The sequence below is a fragment of the Pelophylax lessonae genome, assembly GCF_965119305.1.
Source record: "Pelophylax lessonae genome assembly, chromosome: 4".
Taxonomy (NCBI): Eukaryota; Metazoa; Chordata; class Amphibia; order Anura; family Ranidae; genus Pelophylax; species Pelophylax lessonae.
Window position 1 is genome coordinate 317,975,337 of NC_138771.1, and position 12,345 is coordinate 317,987,681.

A 12,345-nucleotide genomic window follows, 5' to 3' on the forward strand; every position below is an offset into this window, starting at 1 on the left:
AGAGGGGAGAGAGAAGAAGGAGAGAGAAAGAGGCGAAAATAGCTGCACAATATGTAATAACATGTCACAGACTGAGAGGGGTATTAAAACCGTGGACTTAAACACACCCCCCTTCATATTACCCATTACAACCCCCCCCCCCCCCTCCCATGCAAACTCAACTGCCATGGCAGTGCTAAAATGTAATTAGTCCAATACAATTATTTGAATTCGAGAGAGAGAGAGGTTGGGTGAGGGGGAAAACGAGAGGAGAGGGGAGAGTGAGAGAGGGGGAGGGAGGAGAGGGGGAGAGAGAGGGTGAGGGGGTAGAGAGGGGAGAGAGAGGTTGAGGGAGGAGGGGGAGAGAGACAGGGAGAGAGAGAAATAGAGGGGAGAGAGCGGGTGAGGGATTCGAGAAAGAGGGTGAGGGAGAAGGGGGCAGAGAGAAAGGAGAGAGAGGGCAGAGAGAGAGAGAGAGAGAGAGAGAGAGAGGATGAGGGAGGGGAGGGGGGAAAGAGAGAGAGAAGGAGGGAGGAGAGAGGGGAGAGGGCAGGATAGGGAGAGAGAGGGAGTGGGGAGAAAGAGGGGAGAGAGCGGAAGGAGAGAGGGGGGGGAGGTAGAGGGGGAGAGTGTCAGGGGAGAGAGGGTAAGAGGTGGGGAGAGAGAGGGTGAGGGAGGAGAGGGAAGAGAGAGAGAGAGAGGAAAGAGAGCAGGATAGGGAGAGAGAGGGAGTGGGGAGAAAGAGGGGAGAGAGCGGGAGGAGAGAGGGGGGAGAGTGTCAGGGGAGAGGGTGGAGAGAGAGAGAGGGAGGAAGAGAGAGAGGGGGAGAGAGAGAGAGGGTGAGGGAGGAGAGGGAAGAGAGAGAAGGGGAGAGAGAGATGGCGAGGGAGGAGCAAGGGGGAGAGAGAGAAAGGGGGAAGGAGGAGAAGGGAGAGAGAAAGGGAGAGAGAGAGAGAAAGAGAGAGGGGGAAGAGAGATAAACAGAGAGGGGGGAGAGAGGGTGGGGGGGGGAGAAAGAGAAGGTGAGGGAGGAGGATTACTAGTAATGGCGATTGTGACAGTGTTCACCGTCACTGGGAGTGAAAGACAGATAATTAATGGTTTGAATTGCTTCAGATAGGACAGTAATATTTGTCAGCAATATCTCTCAGGAAATGTAGGAAGATGAATGGTTTGATTTTTCAGATTGCTAGATAGTGAGATGGGGTGGGGTTTGTTATTGGTAATTCGTTTATGTCTGCCTTAAGATAAACTTATTATGGGATGTATATGTGTATGTGGATTGGCTGCTAAGGGGGAGGGGGGATTGTCCCACAGTGTATATCTCTTTGTGCATGTGTTTGAATAAACAGTCTGTTTTTTCCCTTAATGAAGTCTCGATCCATGTTTGGGGGGAATATGCTACGAGGGATTGCTATGCTGTTCATACTCCCTTGGATAATCACTAAGCTCTTGTAAGAGCTTGTTCTGCTTCACTCTCTGGGGAAAGAGAGGTTCACCCACGGGAACCTAGAGCCTTGTCGTAGGTCCAGGGTGGGTAGGGGACAGCAAGACCCAAACCAAGCTGGTGATGATGTCTGGTGGCGTGCTTGGAGCCCTCAGAAAGCACTAGGAGCATCCGTCAACGGATCCATCATCCAGTCGGGGTGCCGGTTAATCCGTTACAGCGATGATCAGCGATTTTTAACGGGGCTGTGGCAGATTGGACCCCTAACTGACATTTTTGACTCTTTTGGAGGGACCAGTGACATTACTACAGTAATCAGTGCTAAAAATATCCACTGTTACTGTAATAATGACACCGGCAGGGAAGGGGTTAACCGAGGGGCGATCAAACACAGGGACCTGTGTTCCTAAGAAGGAGGAACACAGGAGCCCTGTGATGATACATACATAGTCTTACATACATAGTTTGTGAGGTTGAAAAAATACATCAGTCCATCCAGTTCAACCTATGATGTGTTTGTGTTTGCTGTTAACCGTACATTGTATACCCCTGTATGTTGTGGTCTTTAAGGTGCCCATCTAATAGTTTTTTGAAACTATCGATGCTCCCTGCTGATACGACTGCTTGTGGAAGAGAATTCCACATCCTTACTGCTCTGACAGTGAAGAACCCCTTACGTATTTTAAGGTTAAACCGTTTTTCCTCTAGTTTTAGTGAGTGGCCACGTGTCTTATTGTATTTCCTTTCTCTGAAAAGTTTGTTCCATATGCTAGGGTCGCCAGTACAGTATTTGTACATTGATATCATATCCCCCCTCAATCGTCTCTTCTCCAGAGAGAATAAGTTCAGTGCTTGTAGTCTTTCCTCATAGCTGATGTTCTCCATTCCCCTAATTATTTTTGTTGCCCTTCTCTGGACTCTCTCCAGTTCCAGCACATCCTTCCTGAGGACCGGTGCCCAGAACTGGACAGCATACTCCAGATGTGGCCGGACCAGAGTCTTGTAGAGTGGGAGAATAATCTCTTTATTTCTGGAGTGAATCCCCTCCTGAACAGGAGTCAAAGGCATTTTCAAAATCCAGATACACCACATCCACAGGCTTGCCTTTATCTAGATGGCAGCTCAATTCATCGTAAAAGGTTAAAAGATTGGTTTGGCAAGAATGATTTTTCATGAATCCATGCTGATTACTACTAATAATACCGTTTTCATTACTAATGTCCTGTATGTGGTCCCTTAACATCCCCTCCAAAATGTTGCAGACTACTGATGTTAGGCTAACCGGCCTATAGTTACCCGGGATATATCTAGGCCCTTTTTTAAATATTGGTATCATGTTGTTTTTTTCCATTCAGCTGGCACCATACCTGTCTGTAGACTATCCTTAAAGATCAAGAATAATGGTCTGGCAATCACCTGGCTGAGCTCTTTAAGAACCCTCGGGTGCAAGCCACCCGGTCCCGGTGATTTATTTATGTTAAGTTTCTCTAGTTTAGTTCTAAGTCTATCTTCTGTTAGCCATGAGGTGTATTATTTAGTTTAGCATTACAAGATGGGTTAGTGTAGCCCCCCCGATTCTTTTGTGAAGACTGAAGAGAAGAAATTATTTAACACTTCCGCCTTTTCTCTGTCCTCTGTGGCCATATTTCCTTTGTCGTCTTTTATGGGGCCAATGTGTTCTGGCCTCGCTTTCTTACTGTTTATATACTTAAAGAATTTCTTGGGGTTCTTTTTACTCTCTTCCGCTATATGTCTCTAGTGTTTTATTTTAACCACCTTGATTTTGTGTTTACATTTCTTATTACACTTTTTGTAATGCTTGAATGCTGCCAATGACCCCTCAGCCTTGTATTTTTTGAAGGCCTTTTCTTTAGTTTTAATATGCATTTTTATGATGGAGTTTAGCCACCCAGGGTTCAGTTTTGCTCTTTTAAATGTGTTTCCCTTTGGAATGCACTGGCCAATCCCTTTGTTTAGTATGCTCTTGAAGCACTCCCATTTTTCCTCCGTGTTCTTTGTTCCCAGGGTTCTATCCCATTTGATATTTTCTAGCAGAGAGTGCAGTTTTGGGAAATTGGCTCTTTTGAAATTCAGTGTCCTTATATTACCCTTGTGTTTCCTATTACTATGATTAATACTGAAAATAATTGACCTATGGTCACTGTTTCCTAAGTTGTCCCATATTTCTATATCCGTGAGCAGGTCTGTATTGTTGGTAATCAGTAGGTCAAGTACCACATTGTTTCTTGTCGGTTTGTTCACCATCTGACTCATGAAATTGTCCTGCAAAACATTTAGGAACTGCCGAGCCTTGGCTGAATGCACGGTTCCTTCTGCCCATATATATCTGGATAATTAAAGTCCCCCATTATAATGACATTACCCATCCTTGCTGCCAATCCTATCTGTAAAAGGAGGTCCGCCTCCCCCTCCTCCCTCTGGTTGGGGGGCCTATAGCATACGCCCAATATTACCTTCCCTACAGTGCCTTCCCTTTTAAGTTCTACCCATAGGGATTCCGCCTCGTCCATAGCTCCATTATTAATATCATCCCTCATATTTACCTGTACATTGTTCTTAATATACAGACATACCCCTCCCCCTTTTACCTTCTCTATCCCTGTGATAAAGGGAATACCCCTGAATGGTCACCATCCAATCATGAGAGCTGTCGAACCAAGTCTCTGTTATCCCCACAAAAGTCCTCCTCAAACATCAGCAGCTCCAGCTCTCCCATCTTGTTGACCAGGCTTCTGGCATTGGTATACAAACCTTGTAATTCTGACCGGTTGCATATATCCTCGTTTGATGTTGTTTTTAGGCTGCTCTTGTGATTTTTCCCCATACCCACCTTGGGTATAGGAGCTCTGAACACCCTACCGCTAATGTCCCCATTTTTGCCCTCTGAATCTTGCTCCCCACTGGCTAATTCTACATCTGTACCCTCCCCCCCATCACCTAGGTTAAAAGCCCCTCTAACTTTATGGCCATCCTCTCACCTAGTACGGCTGCACCCTCCCCATTTAGGTGCAATCTGCCCCTACCAAAGAGCTGGTGGCCGACTGAGAAGTCGCCCCAGTTCTCCAGGAACCCGAAACCCTCCTTACTACACCAGCTCCTCAGCCCACTTGTTAACTTCCCTAATCTCCTGCTGCCTCTCTGGTGTGGCTAGAGGTACAGGTAGTATTTCTGAAAATACTACCTTGGAGGTCCTACTCCTCAACTTAGCGCCTAAGTCCCTGAAATTGTTTAGGACTCTCCATCTTCCTCTGCCTATGTCATTGGTACCCACGTGTACCATGATAGCTGGGTCTTCCCCAGCCCCACCCAATAATCTGTCCACCCGATCCGTGATGTACCGAACCCGAGTGCCCGGTAAACAACAGACTGTTTGGCGCTCACGGTCTTTGTGACAGATTGCACTGTCTGTCCTTCTAATGATTGAGTCCCCTACCACCAGCACCTGTCTTTCCTTTCCCTTTCTCCCGGCCTCACTGGAGGAGTTCTTCCCCTAGCAGCCAGGGTCATCGTTCTGCTCCAGCAATGCTGGTCCCTGACTGGTTTCCCCAACATCACGCAACGGGGCGTATTTATTGGGGTGCTCCAGCCCAGGATCGGCCTCCTTGCCTTTTTCCCTTCTACCCTTCCTAACTGTCACCCATCTACTCTGCTCTGAAGCCTGCACCTCAGTTTCTCTGCCCACCTCTGTGCAGGCCCCTGCCTGCACCTGACGGGTACGATCCCAGCTCTCCTTCGGTATGGACATTCGTCTCAGTGTTGCCAGCTGCTTCCCTAGATTCAGGACCTGAGCTTCCAGAGAACCAACGTGCTTACATTTTGTGCATTTGTATTCGCCCTCGATCGCATGATCGAGGAACGCATACATATCACAAGACGTACACCAAATCGCATCTCCACACCCTCCAGGCATTGTACCCACTAATCTAATCTAATGGGGATTCAGTAATTTAAGTCCATCCTGTGTGGCTGTTTTCTAGCTTCCTAACTCTGCTTTCTCACCCTCTGGTACTCCGCTACACTCACTGACACTTCCAGACACTCAGGTACTCACAGATACTCCCAGACACTCACAGGTACTCCCAGACACTCACTGGTACTCAGAGCACTGTCAGTCACAGAGCACTGTCAGCCGCAAAGCACTATCAGTCGCAGAGCACTGTCAGTTGCAGAACACTGTCAGTCGCAGACCACTGTCAGTCGCAGAGCAGTCAGTCGCAGAGCACAGTCAGTCGCAGAGCACGGTCAGTCGTAGAGCACAGTCAGTCACAGAGCACGTTCATTTGCAGGACACAGTCAGTCGCAGGACACAGTCAGTCGCAGGACACAGTCAGTTGCAGGTCACAGTCAGTCGCAGGTCACAGTCAGTGGCAGAACACAGTCATTCACAGAGCACAGTCAGTCGCAGAGCATGGTCAGTCGCAGAGCACAGTCAGTCACAGAGCACAGTAATAGGTACTCACAGACACTCAGGTAGTAATAGGTACTCACAGATACGCAGGTACTACTCTACACCCACAGTTATAGTCAGTCAGTTACAGTTCAGTTACAGTCACAGTCAGTCACAGTACAGTTACAGTCACAGTACAGTTACAGCAGTTACAGTCACAGTACAGTTAGTCACAGTACAGTTACAGTCAGTCACAGTACAGTTATAGTCACAAACAATTCCCCCTGACTTCCCCCCAGCGGCCGATTAGCTGATCGGTCACCTACTCACGTCCTGGTCCTCCTTCAGTCCCTCTGGGTCCTCCGCCGCTGCCGCTCAGATGATACTCCCCTTCAGTCACCGGTCACCTCGGTTCCCCCGAGATCTCCCGCACCCGCACCGGCTCCCCCCCGCAGCTCCTTCTCTTCCTCCTCTCTCAGCACACAGCACGCACTGCACGCTGCCTGCCTGCACACACACACACACACACAAGTTCCTGCTTCCGGTTCCGGTTTCCGTCGTCTCACAGCACCTATCCTGCAGACAGAACAACGGTCTGTCGTGTTTACAACAGCAGACCGCCGTTCTGTCTTCCCGGGGGGGGGGGGTTTCGGGGGGCGATCGTGGGTACCCAGCAGCAATTGCAGCCGCCGGCCCCGCAGAGATCAGCTTCCCCTTTTGCGAACAGATGGGTACAGTGATTTGCGCAGCCGAGCCAGCCTGCCGCAGTACATCTGCGGCGAGCGATCTGCAAATTTATTTATTATTTTATTTATGATTATGATAAATGATTAAATTAAATTAGGTGTGAGGAGGTGACACTGGGTGACACGTTCTACCATGATCTTTGACTTCTACCATGTTGTACAGGTAGATCTCCACCTCTTTAAGGTTGCCTACCTCTGATTTACTAGTTCTCTTCTTTACGTTCTAGTTCTCTACTTTTGAATATTCTATATAAAAAGTGACATTAAATGAAACCCTATTGGAATTGGTGTATTTATTGATACATAATTATCCTAATTTTAAAAAGAGCATTCACAGATTTCTAAAGTGACCCCATAAAATAATCCAAAGCAATTCATGAAAAAAAAGAGCTTTTTCTGTGAAAACAAATACTGTTGATAGAGTCTCCTTGCCTTTAATGCATAAAGTAACTGGCTTATTAGTGCATTTAGTCTGTATTTTAAAGATCTCTGATGATTAGTAAATAATAGAATACTAATGCATAAGTGCATGTACAGATACCTTCCTTTGTCTATACAAACATCCCTCATCGTATTTTAGAAGAAAATGCCTGCTTTATTGAATAGCTTCCCTCCGGTGGAAGGAAGCCTCATTCTAATATCCCAGCCTTCCCCATAATCTATACAGACAGCTAATGTGAGCACGCCTGGAAGGGTTTATTAGACACAACCACTACCTTGCATTCCTGAAGTGACAGCACGTGTCTTGCACAAGCTCACGGAGCCGGAGACAAGCCCCTTCAAACAAAGTCAATGGTGGAAAGAGGGGGAGCATGCTGTCCAACCATGCAACTAGCATATGCAAGCAGTACACCCTGCACCCATTTAGAAAGAACGGAATAAGTGCCGGTTCACACTGGTGCAATGCGGGAACCCCGGCAAATCCACTGTGGGTTCCCGCATCGCATCCAACTCGCAGGCAGTTCACACTGCCATATGCCAACTGCTGGGAGTGTCAATACAAAGTTAATGAAACCTCCAGATTAGTTTGCATATTCCAATGCGAACTGTCAATTCTGCGAGGAATCAGATTGTATGACTGAATTCGCATCGCATTTGGACCAAAGTCGTGCAGGACCCTTTTTTTTGGTCCACACCAGAATCGGATCACATGGGTATTCACATCCATGTGATCCCATTATGGTGCGCACCAAAAAAAAGGTCCTGCACGACTTTGGTCCAAATGCAATGTGAATTCAGTCATACAATCTGTATGGCTGAATATCCATCGCAAAGACATTGCATGTGATTTGCATAACAGTGTGGTGCAGATCACATGCAATGTGAACATGCAGTGTGAACCGTCACTAAATGGACTTTGTCCACTGGGGAATAGGAACAAATAAAAAAGTAATGCTGGCCATACACTATACAAAAAATCGTAGATACAAAAACTCATTTTCGAAAAACATACACTTGGCTGTGAGAGCAAATGATCGTGATCATCATGTAATGACCGATAACTCATTCAATGGACATAAATGAAACCGTTTTTTGTTAGTTTTGTCACATATACCTTGTGCAAACAGTTTGGACGAGAAACACATTAACCTTTCAATTTATCGTTCATTCGGCAGAAAATTTCCAAACTTGTCCGTCGATTTTCGGCTCAAATACATCACAACTGATTACCGACTCATGCCCATTAACTGTTCAAATGAAAGAGTTTCGGATTTTTCATATAGTGTTTGGCCAGCATAAGTGAGACCCTGGAAAATCTGAAATTCTCCCTCACTGAAAGGGCTTACGCCTCATTTATTTGAGGGGAGAGTAAAAGCTCTTTTACTTACCCAATTCTCTGCTCCCCTGGCAAACAGCTCTCCCCTATGCTCTGATGTTGGGCTGTCTCTTTGCGTCATCCTGTCCAATGCAGGGCTACGAAACTTGCATTAATCTTGGTGACGTCAAGGCCTTAACGTGTTACTAAACCCACAACAGTAGAATCAGTCTACATATGCAGTAAAGCATGCTTGCTATACTCACTGTGGAACCTAAGGAGTTAATCATCTGCATTGTGTAAAAAGGCTGTTTGATCCTGCCTCCTCTGATCCTCCCCTTCTTCCACGGTCCCCATTTATCTATTGATAGTACAGAGCCTTGTGGGGACTCTGCACATGCTCGGTTTGGTGTGTATTGCTAGAGAGAATTTTTTTTTTCTTGGGAGAGTGCATGTGATCACCACAGGGCCAATCAGCACTGTCCAGGCAGAGCATCAGGGGTACTGCAGCCTCATAGGACAGTCAGAGAAGAATGAAAACTCCTCCTACAAGCTTTAATAAGAGACACTGATAGTCACAAGACTGCTATATACTGCTGTTGAGAAAAGATATTTAGCAGTTTATATTTACTTAAATAATTGCATTTCCATGTTCTGTGTACTGTGGGAGACCAGATATAGTGAATGCAGGATCCTGGGTTTAGTAACATTTTATGAGCATAGGCAGAAGACGCAGCAGGGCCAGGTTAGCAGTGCAGGGAAGCGGGTAAGTGAATCTTTTTCCTATGCTCTCTGGGTGCTGGGGAACTTCTGCTTTAAGGCCTCCTGACCCCCTGACAGTCATTTTTTTTGGGGGGGAAGCGGGTACCTAGATTTGACAGGTACCCGCTCCCACTTCCGCTCGGGCCACCTAGGCAGCTAAAACAGAAGTTCTCCCCCTCCCTCCCTGCAAACTTCTGGGACACGTCACATGTCCCAGAAGATTACCCGTCCACTCAGGACATGCAGCGTGACTCACGCATGTGCAGTGCGCACCCGGCTGTGAAGCCACAAGCTGTCACAGCCGGGTGCCCACACTAGAGATGTCGGCACTTCAGGGAGAAGAGGGAGAGATCTGAGGCTCCCGCCGGCTACATCGCTGGACCGTGGGACAGGTGAGTGTGTGTTTATTAAAAGTCAGCAGCTACACTTTTTGTAGCTGCTGACTTTTAATAAACACAAAAACGGGTGGAACTCCGCTTTAACAATCACACACTCACCTCATTCAAACAAGAGATGGGCATGGTCACTCCAACCTTCTATACAGTTGTAGGTGATTGGCACAGACACGACATGCCTCCTTTCTGAAACCCACTGAGCTTTAAGCAGAGGAAGCACACCTAGAGTACATTATTTTGGTTGTCTGCTTTAGAAGATCAAATCATTTGTTAATCAGCCTGCATGCTCGAGAAAATGATATATTTGGAAATGCAAATATCTCTGCCATTGGAACTACAGAACAGTTTATATTCAGATTGGAGTTTAAAGTGTTACTAACCCACAACAGTTAAATCAGTCCGTATATGCAGTAAAGCATGCTTGTTATACTTACTGTGGAACCTAAGGGGTTAATCTTCTGCATTATGTTAAAAGGATGTTTGATCCTGTCTTCTCTGACCCTCCCCTTCTTCCACTGCCCCAATCCATCTACTGATAGTACACAGCCTTGGGGGCACTTTGCACATGCTCAGTTTAGTGTGTATTGCTAGAGAGTTGTTTTTATTTATTTGTTTATTTTTTTTTGGGGGGGGGGCTGGTGCATGTGATAAGCACAGGGCCAATCAGCACTGTCCAGACAGAAAGTCAGGGGTCCAACAGCCCCAAAGGACAGTCAGAGGAGAATGAAAACTCCTCCTACAAACTTTAACCAGACCAAACACTTTACTCTCCTGTGCTGGAAGGTGGGCCTCACACACCAAGGCTCTCAGGGTTTAGATGCTAGTCATCCAGAATCGCGCTTGTCTTGCTGTCCTCTCAAGACTGGGGATGTCTGGATAGACTGAGAACAAAAACAAAAACAGAGGGCGCACCGGTCTAGCGCATTATCTCAGATAAAACGGCTTTATTAAAAGTAATTAGGCTGTACACTCACAAACTGAGATAAAAATAAGGCATATCAACAATAATGTAGTCGCAGCATCTGGATTGTCCTATCACAGTGATGAAGTCCTTTGTAGCGACTTATTTTTATCTCTGTTTGTGAGTGTATATCTTAATTACTTTTAAAAAAGCCGTTTTATCTGAGATAATGCCTTAGGCCGGTGTGCTCCCTGTTTTTTTCTTGTTCTCAAGCTTTAACCAGACACTGATTGAAGTCACAAGACTATGCTATTGCTATATACTGCTGATGAGAAAAGGTATTTAGCGGTTTATATTTACTAAAATAATTGCACTTCCATGTTCTGTGTACTATGGGAGACCAGATATAGTGAATGCAGGGTCTGGGTTTAGTAACACTTTAATTATTATTTATTTATTTATTATTTATTTATTTATTTATTATTATTTATTTATTTATTATTAACACTTTAACTGTTCTTTATTTTTTTTTTATTTATTTATTTTTTTAAATATAACATACATTTAAAAAGAAAAACTTTACCTCTAGAAGAAATCATTGCATGGGTTTCAGTGAAAAGAAAAACCACAGGCATTAAAACGCACCATTTCTGTAATACTCTATAACTGACATTGCAGATACAGAAAAGAATACAATCCCATTCGAAAACCAGAACTAGATTGAAGCTTACAGAATGCTAATTGATGCATTCTTCTTAATCTTCCAGCAAACGCAAGTAACAGCAGGGGAGTGAGCGGTTGCACTAATAGAGGGGCTGCTTGTTATAAATTGAGATGACATGCTTGCTTGTTAATTTACTGGGATGGAAAGTCTTTCCCAGACCCAGCCAGGGCTGTGCAGAAAAATCATCAGAAGTGATACATATATCATTCCAGTCACAAAGATGTTAGACTGTATCCATCTAAATGAATACAGCTCGCCTTGTCTATATGCGTTCGCTATGGATTGCACTATGGAACGGCTTTGAGTCTTCAATTTGGTGACAATGAATGAAAAGCAATCCACAAGTCAGCAAACACCCAAACAAAGAAGTCTATTCCCTATCTATATATGACTTGTGTTGTGATTGCTATAGCAGTTTCCTTTAGCATTTCCACTGGGTAGGTTGTAGTGACAGGTGCCTGGATCATCCTTACCTGTCAGTGAGCTCTTCCTAAGGTTTCCAGCTGGCTCTCTTCTGCATTCTTCTTGCAGATTGCTATGCATACAGCTGGCAGACAGCACAGGCAGGTTCTTGGCTGTCACGTGGGCCTTTTCAAGCCAACCAACACAATGGGCTTTACTATAGTTAACACCTGCAGTGCCACATGGCATTTTACACATCACGCAAGTGCACAATGCATCACACTTTTATACAGTCATTTCCAATGATCTTTTTACTGCTGAAAATGTGCACCTAAGCTAGTGACTAGTGGAATGAAGAGCTATAGTCTACTGTAATCATATCATGGCACACTTATATTTTATGATCAATTCCTTTTTAGATTTAGTTTTTTACATTTTATATAGATTTTTTTCTTTTTATATTTCATTTTTACATTTTATGATCAATTACTTTTTAGATTTAGTTTTTACATTTTCTATAGATTTTTTCTTCTTATATTTAGTTTTTACATTTTATGATCAATTACTTTTTAGATTTAGTTTTTACATTTTCTATAGATTTTATCTTTTTATATTTTGTTTTTACATTTTATGATCAATTACTTTTTAGATTTAGTTTTTACATTTTCTATAGATTTTTTCTTTTTCTATTTAATTTTTACATTTTATGATCAATTACTTTTTAGATTTAGTTTTTACATTTTCTATAGATTTTTTCTTTTTATATTTTGTTTTTACATTTTATGATCAATTACATTTTAGATTTAGTTTTTACATTTTCTATAG

The 12,345-nt window shown here is 44.4% G+C and overlaps 1 long non-coding RNA gene across 1 annotated transcript in view; it reads right to left on the minus strand.

Annotated features, from left to right (window-relative positions):
- The window catches only part of LOC309555145, a 55,964-nt gene extending 44,230 nt beyond the window's left edge, over positions 1 to 11,734 (minus strand). The window contains exon 1 of the long non-coding RNA XR_014225253.1: positions 11,592 to 11,734. This is a non-coding gene — a long non-coding RNA (uncharacterized lncRNA). The remainder of the gene's footprint in view (positions 1 to 11,591) is intronic.
- Positions 11,735 to 12,345: the final 611 nt, after the last annotated feature.